The sequence below is a fragment of the Schistocerca gregaria genome, chromosome 2 (genome assembly GCF_023897955.1).
Source record: "Schistocerca gregaria isolate iqSchGreg1 chromosome 2, iqSchGreg1.2, whole genome shotgun sequence".
NCBI lineage: Eukaryota > Metazoa > Arthropoda > Insecta > Orthoptera > Acrididae > Schistocerca > Schistocerca gregaria.
Window position 1 is genome coordinate 118,978,837 of NC_064921.1, and position 13,264 is coordinate 118,992,100.

Below are 13,264 nucleotides of genomic sequence, written 5' to 3' on the forward strand. Positions count from 1 at the left end.
GTTGACAGAAGAGCGGCCACAAATCCTGGCACTCGGCAGTTGGTAAGACAAGCCGTGTGCGACACTCCATAAAGCCGCAGGCGAGCTCGTTAGCGTTTGATGAGGCCCATAACGGCTGGCGGTATATGTTGATTGTCTTATTATGGAAATACATGACTGTGACTAATACGCATCGCGTGAGCGCCGCCCATTATTTTCCGTCTTTATCCGACTCTTAATAACATTCGCTACCATACACGGTAATGTTTGAAGCGTACTGGGTACTCAAGCTGAGAAGGTTTATGAGATCAGTGATGAAACCACAATAGCAACAACAAAAACAGCAACAACTGCTGCTGCTGCTACTACTATTACTACTACTACTACTACTACTACTACTACTAACAATAACATTTAATTCTCACTTATATAATTTGTTCTACAGTTACAGCACCGTCATTTTTAAGGATTTAGTCTGTGTACCAAGCGGTGGCCACCTTCCACGACCGTTTGAGATTAATATATTGACTTCCGAATCTCGTTTTCATGCCGTCTGATCAGCTTGGTCATAGTTAACGTGCTTAACTAAAAGTGAAATTTACCATCAAACCTTTTCTTATAGTCTATTAAATGATGATAAGAAAAATAATTCATTCAACTGACTGTCAGCAATTTTAACAGATGCACTTTTTTCTGTTTGTGATCTCATGGTTGCAAAATACTAACACAATTTCTTTACAAAGGAATAGAAAATCTGGTAGCTGCCGACCTCGGGGAAGATCAGTTTGGATTTCGTAGAAACGTTGGAACACGCGACACAATACTGACCTTACAAATTCTCACAGGTGATTGGTTAAGAGAAAGCAAAGCCACGTTTCTAGCGTTTGTAGACTTAGAAAAAGCTTTTGACGATGTTGACTGGAATACTCTATTTCAAATTCAGAACGTGACAGGTGTAAAATACAGGCAGTGAAAGGCTATTTACAAATTGTACAGAAACCAGATGGCAGTTATAAGACTCGTGAGGCATGAATGGGAAGCAGTGGCATCTCGTGGTCGTGCGGTAGCGTTCTCGCTTTCCGCGCCCGGGTTTGCGGGTTCCATTCCCGGCGGGGTCAGGGATTGTCTCTGCCTCGTGATGGCTGGCTGTCGTGTGTTGTCCTTAGGTTAGTTAGGTTTAAGTAGTTCTAAGTTCTAGGGGACTGATGACCATAGATGTTAAGTCCCATAATGCTCAGAGCCGTTTGAACCATTTTTTGGGAAGCAGTGATTGAAAAGGGAGTGAGACAGGGTTGTAGCCTATCTCCGATGCTCCTCAATCTGTATACTGACGAAGCGGTAAAGGAACAAAAGACAAATTTGGAGTAGGAATTAATATCCACGGAGGACAAATAAAACCTTCAAGGTTTGCCGAAGACATTGTAATTCTGTCAGAGAAAGCAAAGGACCTGGAAGAGCAGTTGAACGGAATGGACAGTGCCTTTAAAGGAGGTTCTAAGATGAACATCAACAAAAGTAAAACTAAGCTAATGGAATGTAGTCGAATTAAAACAGGTGAAGCTGAGGGTATTAGATTAGGAAATGAGATACTTAAATTACTAAATGAGTTTGGCTATTTGGGGAGCAAAATAACTGAGGATGGTCGAAGTAGAAAGGTTATAAAAAGTAGACTGGATATGGCAGGGAAAGCATTTCTGAAGAAGAGAAATTTGTTAACATTGAGTATAGATTTGCCAATAAGTCTTTTCTGAAAGTATTTGTGTGAAGTGTAGCCGTGTATGGACGTGAAAGATGAGCGATAAACAGTGAAGACAACAAGAAAGTAGAAGCTATCGAAGTGTGGTGCTACAGAAGAATGCTGACGATCACATGGGTAGAGGAGGTACTGAATAGAGCTGGGGAGAAGAGGGATTTGTGGCACAACTTGACTAGAAGAAGGGGTCGGTTGGTAGGACACGTTCTGAGGCATCAAGGGATCACCAGTTTAGCACTGGAGGGAAGCGTGGAGGGTGAAACGCGTAGAGGGAGACCAAGAGATGACTACACTAAACTGATTTAGAACGATGTAGATTGAAGTAATTATTTGCCTATGAAGTGGCTTACACCGGATAGAGTATCATGGAGAGCTGCATCAAACCAGGTGCAGCTACGGCGTGTAAGATTATAAGGATTAGCATTAGAAAAAATGATGCTGAAATGGCAATTTTATGATGTGACCGCTCTGCTGGCAGTGGCACAAAGCACCTCGCTCTTCGCTGAGCGCCTTGTTTCGTTTACACTGCTCGCTCGCTGCGCACTGGACCAGGATGGCTAAAAGGTTAAAATGCCCTTCTCAGATTTTTAAGTTGTAAGGAACCCCTTAATTGCGGATAAGAGCGCTTTTTGATTAATTTCCAGGGAGTAAGAAGCGAGCGATAGGTTCCCACCCTGACTAGCAGAGGCGGTTGGCCATCTAGCGCGTTCAGAGCCAGAGGTATGAGGTGCCGATGCAGCAATCGCTCGTGACGTGAGGTAGAAAATACGTAGGGAGGTCTGGCGGGAATCGAGTAACTGTTATTAATAAATATTTGCTAACAAAAGTTACCTTTTACCAGCCAGACATTAGGAGGAGTGTACAGCTCATAAATGCTATCTTTCAGTGATTTTACAACGCCAGGAGACGTTGATATTAATAAATAAATGAATAACTTTGGTATAAATGAAGATGTACGATCTTACGAGTTACATCGATTGTAATCTCACGTTATAGTAGGCAGTCGTCAGTAGGGTACCTCTCAGTCTAGTCATCCGAGAGCCCATGCTCTCGTACCTTTAATAGTTAGCTTATAATCAGTGTGAATAAGTTCATTTTACAGTGTTTCTTAAATAAACGCACCACAATGGCACCCCATGTAAAGATTATCTGCACAAAGAACTTTTTCCCACTTCATTAAGTAAAAGATAGAGAGCAGTATTGCTCTTTCAGAAACCGACAGTGCAGCTACGACTGTGCAAGGGGACACAAAAACTACGAGAGCATCTCAACATAACGGTAGGAACAATTCCTACGGGACGGCTCATTAATTCAGTTCAAGGGCGGACTGGCTTAATTATTCCAAAACTCGAGTGGGGAAGCCTGGCCAGTGATTGGTAGACACCAGGGACAGTTGGATAAAGTTCATATGCGACTTGCAGCTTAGATTCTTCTTTACTTTATTGTGTGTTTTAATGACCAAATGTTTTTATTGTTTACTTTTTTTCCATTTTGTGAGAATTGCTGTCTTGGGCGATCGTTGTAGTGCTAGGAAATTCGGTCAGCTTTAGTCACAACAATCGTGTTTTGGTGTTTGAACTACCTGACTAGACAAATTTGGATATAATCCTGTCTCATACACTTTCTTAAATACAACTGTTTAATTCTGAAACACACTTAGCGACTACGTAAGTTGAGTATAGAAGGAATGAGAACTGACCACACTCTTTTAAAAGCTGGAAACTGCCTGGACTGCAAGCCTCAAAAAAGGCATCCGCGTCTTCAGTCGGTAAGAATGTCCGAAAGACCGATGAGCAGACAATAAACGCATCACAGGTACCATTTATACAATAATGGGTTATTTGTTTTCACTGCACTTTTCTGTGGGCCGAACATCTGCGCTGGGATCAAAATGTTTTCCAAAGACATCGATCTCAAGACACGAAACTTGCTCTGAACTTTCATGCTATCCAAAAGGCACTGCATCAGATTCAAGCCAAATTTCTTGACTGCGGTGAAGCCTTCTTACAGTGAAATACCTCTCACACTAAACACGAGCATAGGGAGTTCCCGACCAGAAATGTGGATATAATTAAGGATAAAAGGAAAATTAGGGTTTTGTGCCCTTTCAGAGATTTCATTAAAGGTAGAGCGCAAGCTCAATATGGAGAAACACACCGGTCTTGAACTTCAAACTTAAAATTATGCGTTTCCGGACAACCATGGAAAACCTAAATCTGTATATCCCGATGGCGGACCTGAACGCTGCCCTGGTGTCTTACCACTGCTCCACCTCATAGGGCTTGGGATGGAGGTCTCACTGGAAGTGCCACACATTATCTTGTCCTTGAAGAGGAGGCTTTGCTACAAGAGATGACACTATCTATTGTATCCTCAAAGTGATGAAATCCTGGCACTGTTGTTCAAAACATTTTCAAATGACCCGTTGGATAGCGTCTGTTCCATTCAGAGTCTGTTTGATGACGACGTATATTATACGGTGACGTGATATCGTTAGAGACTTGTGAGGAAAGAGGAAAGGGAGAAATTAGAGATGATCAGTGCCTGGTACGACACTTGTTGAACAAGAAGTGAGTAACGTAATGTCCTTGGACGGAAAAAAGTACCAAACGTAGTTTTGTTATGCACATGGGTGTCCCACAAATGAATCACAATCGTCAGTTCTCTAGGAGTACATGAATGGTGCAATTTAACTTCCAACGTTTGCATAAATATAGCAGTGAGAGGGCAGATGGCGTATGTTTTTCATGGATTTAGTAAACATACAGCAAGTAACTTAGAAGGTACTGAACCAAATCGAATAAAAACGAAATTTATGGGACAACTGAAAAAAAAGAACAAGGCGTTCCTGAGATATCAATTAACCATCAGTTTGATAATGGAAGGAAAGAGGGAGGAGGCGGGCGAGAGGGGCTAAAAATTGTAAAGGGGCACCAAGGGAGGAATACGAAGCAGTTCAAATGAGTGAAGTTTGAAGCAGCTATGTACAAAGGAATACGCTTGCACAGGAAAGCTGCATCAAAGCAGTCCTCAAACACAATCCCATAACAATTAGAAACAAAACACTCCATCGCAAGTTTAATTATTTGGTATGACTGGTTGTGACCCAAGAGGACAACCTACAGATTTAACACTAAAATACAAGGATTGTTGATACCACTTGCGTTAGTTGGGTCAAATAGTGTTTGAAGAAATTTATGTTACCAACGCAAGCTAATTTTAGTAAACAATGCTTTACTGACGACTATATTTCGTGGGAAGTATCATTTTCAAGCTGATGTCAAAATGCGTTATAATAATACACTGCCGGAAAAAATGTAACGCCCTTAAAGAATTTGTTCGGTGGCACCAGGGTTGAGTAAGTGTATCCTGAATGGTTGTACTGTTAGTGATCCATTTGTCGCTGTCTTTGGCGGCCAGATGGCGCTCGGCAGACCTGTCTGTGCACTCTCTGTTTTGACCCTGCTGACAGTAATTGTGCTGTTTTAGGTGAATAATGGTTCCAATATTCATTTTAGGATACCAACAACGCCTATCGACGAATGCTGAATAACCTTTTGGGAGTGCGTGAAGCTGGGTGGACGTATCGACGGATTTCTGCACATACTGGGCAACGTGTATCGGTGGTGTGCCACTGCTGTCAACAGTGGACTGAGGAACATTCCTGCATAGCAGGTTATATTCTGGACGTCCACTTTGTACAGATGCGTGCGTCGAGATCAACGCATTATGCGAGCTGATGTGGTCGACTGAACTTCATCCACTGACGACATCTGGGCACATGCAGTATCTACTGTTTTATTAGGGACCAATGGGAACTGGACGCTAGCATCAGGATTAAGATCACGAGAGCTTCTGGCCAGGCTACCACTAACTCCGCGACATCGTTGAGTATGGATACTCTGGTGCCGCGAAAGAATTGGCTGGAGAGTGGAAAAGTGCTGTGTGGTATGCTGTGATAGAGGCGTTCCGTCTGTAATCGAGTAACGGATGCACACGTGTATGGCGTGTACATTGTGAACGGCCTATTCCAGGGTGCATTTGAATCCCATCCTAGGCTGCATAGTGTGTAATGGTGGCGGGGGGAGGGCAATAGTTAGAGCTTGCAGTCACATTTAGGGTTTCCGCTAGGTAAGATAGACTGCGTCCGCTACAGTGCACGGGGTGTTATACCCGTGCTACTGCCGTTTCCTCAACAACAAGGTGATGTGCTTCTCCAGCAGGACAGTGTCCGTTCTCTTATGACTGATGCGATGCAACGTGCTATTCGTCGTCTAAAACAACTGCCTAGGCCAGCAAGGTCGTCAGGTATTTCCCACACTAAACGCGTATGGGACATGATGAACTACTCTTTCTCCAGTGCTTTCCACTTTGCAAAAAGGAGCCTAACATGCTTAGGACTGACGCAGGATGCAATTAGGTACATATATGATCGTTCTAATGCGATAAAACTCGCCTGCTTTATCGCCAGTATATAATTTTTTTTGTCATCAGTCTTCTCAGTGGTTTGATGAGGCCCGCATCGAATTCCTCTACTGTGATAACCCCTTCATCTCAGAGTAGCATTTGCAATCTATGTCCTTAATTATTTCCTGGATGTATTGCAATCTCTGTCGTCCTCTGCAGATTTCACTCTCTACAGCTCCCTGTAGTACCATGGAAGTCATTTCCTGATGTCTTAACAGATGTCCTATCTTTCCGTCCCTTCTCCTTATCAGCGTTTTCCACTTACGCATTTCCTCTCCAATTCTGTGCAGAACCTGCTCATTCCTTACCCTATCAGTCAACTTAATTTTCATTATTCACCTGTAGCACCATATCTCAAATGCTTCGATTATCTGCTGTTCCGGTTTTCCCACAGGCCATGTTTTACGAACACACAATGCTGTACTCCAAACGTACATTCCCAAAAATTTCTTCCTCAAATTAAGGCCGATATTTGATATTAGTAGACTTCTCTTGACCAAGAATGCCTTTTTTGCCTTAGCTATTCTGCTACCATGCCCTCCTTGCTCCGTCCGTTACTGGTTATTTTACTGCTTAGGTAGCAGAATTCCTTAACTTCATCTGCTTCGTGACAATCCTCAGGTTAAATTTCTCGCTATTCTCATTCCTACTACTTCTCATTACATTCGTCTTTCTTCGATTTATGGCTCTGAGCACTATGGGACTAAACATCTGAGGTCATAAGTCCCCTACAACTTAGAACTACTTAAACCTAACTAACCTAAGGACATCACACACATCCATGCCCGAGGCAGGATTCTAGCCTGCGACCGTAGCAGTCGCACGGTTCCGGACTGCGCGCCTAGAATCGCGAGACCACCGCGGCCGGCTCTTCGATTTACTCTAAGTCCATAATGTGTACTCATTAGACTCTTCATTCCGTTCAATATATGATGTAATTCTTCTTCACTTTCACTCAGGATAGCAATGCCATCTGGAAATCGTATCATTGATATCCCTTCACCATGAATTTTAATTCCACTCCTCAACTTTTATTTTATTTCCATCATTGATTCCTCGATGTACAAATGGTTCAAATGGCTCTGAGCACTATGGGACTTAACTGCTGAGGTCATCAGTCCCCTAGAACTTAGAACTACTTAAGCCTAACTAACCTAAGGACATCACACACATCCATGCCCGAGGCAGGATTCGAACCTGCGACCTCAGCGGTCGCGCGGTTCCGGACTGTAGCGCCTAGAACCGCTCGGCCACCCCGGATGGCCTCGATGTACAGATTGAACACTAGGGGAGAATGGCTACATCCTTGTACTACACCCTTTTTAATACTAGCACTTCGTTCTTGGTCGCCCACAATTATTATTCCCTCTTGGTTGTTGTACGTATTGTATATGACCCGTGTCTGCCTATACCTTACACCAACTTTTTTTCAGAATTTAGAACATCTTGCACCATTTTACCTTGTCAAACGCTTTTTCCACGTCGACAGATCCTATGAACGTGTATTGATGTTTCTTTAGTCTTGCTTCCATTATTAACTGCAACGTCAGAATTGCCTCTCTCGTGCCTTTACTTTTCCTAAAGCCAAACTGATCGTCATCTAGCGCATCCTAAATTTTCTTTTCCATTCGTCTGTATATTATTCTTGTCAACAACTTGTATGCATGAGCTGTTAAGTTGATTGTGCGATAATTCTCGCAACTTGTCAGCTCTTGCCGTTTTCAGAATTGTGTGGATGATACTTTACCGAAAGTCACATGGTATGTCGCCAGACTCATACATTCTACACAACAACGTGAATAGTCGTCTTGTTGCCACTTCCCCAATGATTTTAGAAATTTTGATCGATTATTATCTATCCCTTCTGCTTTATTTGATCTTGAGTCCTCCAAAGCTCTCTTAAATTTTGATTCTAATACTGGAACCCCATCCCATACAAATCCACTCCTGTTTCTTCTTCCCCCTCATATAGGCTTTCAATGCATTCTTTCAACCTATCAGATCCCGTTGCACTCTTAAAGTTACCAACCTTGATTTTAATGTCACCGAAGGTTGTTTTGACTTTCCTGTATGCTGAGTCTGTCCTTCCGACAGTCATTTCTTTTTCGATGTATTCATATTTTTCGTATTATCTTCCCTGCACTTAATATTCATTTCATTCCTCAGTGATTTGTGTTTGTGTATTCCTGAGTTTCCCAAAACACTTTTGTTCTTCCTCCTTTCATCAATCAACTGAAGTATTTCTTCCATTACCCGTGGTTTCTTCGCAATTACCGTCTTTGTCCTATGTTTTCCTTCACAACTTCTGCGGTGGCCCTTTTTGGAAATGTCCATTTTCCTCTTCAACTGCACTGCCTACTGAGCTGTTCCGTATTGCTGTATCTATAGCCTTAGAGAACTTCAAGCGCATCTCGTCATCCCTTAGTACTTCCGTATCCCACTTCTTTGCATTTTGATTCTTCCTGACTAATCTCTTAAACTTCAACCTACTCCTCATCACTACTACGCTAATGCCTATTAAAATTGCTACACCAAGAAGAAATGCAGATGATAAACGGATATTCATTGGACAAATATATTATACTAGAACTGACATATTATTACATTTTCACGCAATTTGGGTGCATAGATCCTGAGAAATCAGTACCCAGAACAACCACCTCTCACCGTAATAACAGCCTTGATACGCCTGGGCATTGAGTCAAACAGAGCCTGGGTGGCGTGTACAGATACAGCTGCCCATGCAGCTTTAACACGACACCACAGTTCATTAAGAGTAGTGACTGGCATATAGTGACGAGCCAGTTGCTCAGCCACCATTGCCCAGAAGTTTTCAGTTGGTGAGAGATCTGGAGAATGTGGTGGCCAGGGCAGCAGTCGAACATTTTCTGTATCCAGAAATGCCCGTACAAGATCTGAAACATGCGTTCGTGCATTATCCTGATGAAATGTAGGGTTTCGCAGGGATCGAATAGAGGCACGAGTCGTAACACATCTGAAATGTAGCGTACACTTTCAAAGTGCAGTAAATGCGAACAAGAGGTGAGACGTGTGACCAATGGCACCCCATACCATCACGGCGGGTGATACCCCAGTATGGCGATGACGAATACACGCTTCCAATGTGCGTTCACCTGGATTCATCGGAAAAAATTACGTTTTCCCATTCGTGCTCCCAGGTTCGTGGTTGAGTACATCATCACAGGCGTTCCTGTCTGTGATGCAGCGTCAAGGGTAACAGCAGCCATGGTCTCCGAACTCTTCGTGCAGATGGTTGTTGTCTGGTAATCGTTACCATCTGTTGACTCAGGGATCGAGACGTGGGTGCACGATCCGTTACAGCCATGCGGATAAGATGCCTGTCATCTCGACTGCTAGTGATACGAGGCCGTTGGGATCCAGCTCGGCGTTCCATATCACCCTTCTGAACCCACCGATTCAATTTTCTGCAAACAGCCATTGGCTCTCGACCAACGCGAGCAACAATGTCGCGACACGATAAACCGCAATCGCGAGAGGCTACAACTCGACCTTTATCAAAGTCGGTAACGTGACGGTTGCGCATTTCTCCTCCTTACAAGAAGCATCAAAACGTCGTTTCACCAGGCAACCCAGGTCAGCTACTGTTCGTGTATGAGAAATCGGTTGGAAACTTTCCTCATGTCAGCACGTTGTAGGTGTTGCCACAGACGCCAACCTTGTGTGAATGTTCTGAAATGCTAACCATTTGCATATCACAGAATCTTCTTCCTGTCGGTTAAATTTCGCGTCTGTAGCACATCATCTTCGTGGTGTAGCAATTTTAATGGCCAATAGTGTATATTGTGATCTGAGACTATATCTGCTTTGGGGTATGGCTTACAATCCAGTATTTGATTTCTGAATCTCTGTCTGACCATGGCCTAAGGTAACTGAAATCTCCCCGTATCACACGGCTTTTTCCAGCTATACCTCCTCGTCTTGTGATTCTTGAACAGGGTATTCGCTATTATTAGCTGAAATTTGTTACAGAACTCATTTAGTCTTTCTCCTCTCTCATTACTTGTCACAATCTCGTATTCTCCTCTAACATTTTATTCTGTCCCTTCTGCTACAATTGCATTCCAGTCCCCAATGACTATTACATTTTCACCCGCCTTTACATGCTGTATTAGCCTTTCGATATCCTCTTACACTTTCTCTATCTCTTCATCTTCAGCTTGCCACGTCGGCGTTTGTACCTGAACTATCGTTATGTGTTGGTTTGCTGTCGTGTCACTGGACTGATCACGGAAACACACTCTCTGCCCTACCTACTTTCCTATTCATAACGAATTCTATCCCTGTTATACCATTTTCTGCTTCTGTTGCTATTACCCTATCATCATCTGAGCAGCAATCCTTGTCTTATTTACACTTCACTTCACTGATCCCTCCTATACCTAGACTGAGCCTTTGCATTTCCCCTTTCAGATTGTCTAGTTTTCCTACCACATTCAAGCTTCTGACATTCCACGGTTCGAGTCGTAGAACGTTATTCTTTCGTTGATTATTCAATCTTTTACTCACGGTAACCTCGCCCTTGTCAGTCTCCTCCCACAGATCCGAATGGGGACTATTCCGGAATCTTTTGCCAATGGAGATATCATCATGACACTTCTTCTGTTACAGGCTACATGTCCCGTGAACACACGCTACGTGTCTATAATGCGGTATTTTCCATTGCCTTCTGCATCCTCACGCCATTGATCATTGCTGATTCTTCCAATTTTAGGGGCAGTTTCCCACCCCTAGGATAAGAGAAACCCGTTCCTCCGCCCTCTTTGACAAGGACGTTGGCTGAATGAGGCTGACTTTTTATGTCGGAAGTCTTCGGCCGCCAATGCTGATTATTAATCAAAATATAAGTACCGATGGGATTCCAACCCGGAACCGAAGACGTTTTGTTCGATATTTTTAGTTGCAGTTGTTCGGGGCGGACGTCCCATGACACCCGTTAAAGTTCACTGTTGATCCTTTCACTCTTTTTTTTTTTTTATTACAGAAGGCAGCTAACCCTCTATCCTCTAGACCAAGTGTGCATACATTACAATTAAGCTTAGTGAATAATGTTATTGGTGATTAGTGTTGCTAGACACCATTTTTAAGCTGACGTAAAAATACGTTGGAATATAAAGTTCTTGGCATTTTTCCGTTAACTTTAAAACTAGTAGTCAAATAGTGTTATTCACTATAAGCGTCTCATGTTGATGACTATTCAAATATAGGTGGAGTACGTTGCACAAAATGTTTTTCACAATTCGGTTTGGTGAATTGTAGATAGCATTACCCATAAATTTCAGAGGACAGCGTTCCAAAACGAATCAAAATATATAGAGCTTCTTCCGACATATACTTCGCGTTAGTATCACTGCTCGGAAGTTATAAATTCAAGCTCGTACTGGTGTTATCGTTGCACTGCCCGCTTGTGGAGCAGGAAGGGAAAGGGGGAGGAAATGAAATAAATAATACTGCTCTACTCCAAGAATTATAAAGAAGTGCGCCACCATACAAGGTAGTAGTTCCTTTTCTTCGGAGGTTCTGCGAAAAACCTCACTTCTTATCTTCAGTGTCAAGTTATTATATACATATGGTCAAAATTTTTATTGGATGAAATGATGAATGAAGAAACTATCGTTATCGAGTTACATTGGGAAGACTGAACTAAAGATAATACCTAATAATAAAGGAAACAGTTTTCCCAAATCAGTCTCCGATCGTTGTGGACAGATGCGAGTAAAACTATCTAGACTCCTTAACACATTTGTCCATTTGTAAAAAGTTTTGGGGCATTGTCATCATTAGAGCACAACTACAAATTGGTACAACGAAGCTGTGTCAAATTCAACAGCCGCGCGGGATTAGCCGAGGGGTCTAGGGCGCTGCAGTCATGGACTGTGCGACTGGTCCCGGCGGAGGTTCGACTCCTCCCTCGGGCATTGGTATGCGTGTTTGTCCTTAGGATAATTTAGGTTAAGTAGTGTGTAAGCTTAGGGGATGATGACCTTGAACATTTTTTTCAAATTCAACAAAACCTATATCTGACTGCGGTGACAATCCGCACAAATGATCGTAATGAATGACCCACATTTAGAAAAATTAAACCTTAGGAAATGAGCCAACGTAGTAGTGGAAAGGTAATAATTTTGGTTCTGTGTGGTACATGTCGTGTTTTGGTTCAGCTATCCGTTACCGAACGTGATGACTAGTTTTTCATAATGCAGACGCTTTCACAAACCCTCGTTACAAATAGGGTAAAACTTCACAGCAGCACTGGAAGTGTGCGCCACCATTAAAAGGGCTTAAGGCAGCTATTCTGTGTCTCGGCGCCTCAGTGACAAAAAGGCAGACCGAGCAATAACATGGGCCCGGCGCAAAGAGTAATCGACCAAGTAGAGGCGCCCCTGAGGGGTAGGCAGCCCCTCGTGGCGCGCGACGCGTCCGCTGCTGCTGCCTCGGCGCGGCACCCCGGTTTATTTCTGACTTGGCCGCGCCCCCGTAATGATATAGTGCAAGACAGAGGGCGCGTAACGAGCTGCATGTGTCTCCCCTGCTACCGCCCCGCCAGACACGCTTTATTTATGCTGCCTCGCAACTGCATAACAAGGACGTTGACAGCGCTTCTTCATACGCAGAAAGAAATATAACAAGCTCAAGAGCCATGCACAGCCAACTGTTTTCTTTTTTAACGTAGCGAGGGGTACTGCACTGAACTCAACTAGGACATATTCCCATGTGAAGAATTGCTGTTTTCTTTCTGATGCATTATTTGTTCTAGAGCAAATGTCATACTGAAACCTCCATCTGAGAACAGTTATTGAAAACATCATTATATTTTCTCCTGTAAAAGATTTCAGGCTTCCTGAGACTGGACTTGAAATTCATCTATCAATACGACTGTCAGAGAATTTTGGTGGTTTTGCCTTATCAATTTTGGCAGAGTATATTTTATCTTCCTGCATTTGCTCATGATTTCATGCTCTCTCTCTCTCTCTCTCTCTCTCTCTCTCTCTCTCTCTCTCTCTCTCTCTCTCGTACCTCATTTCA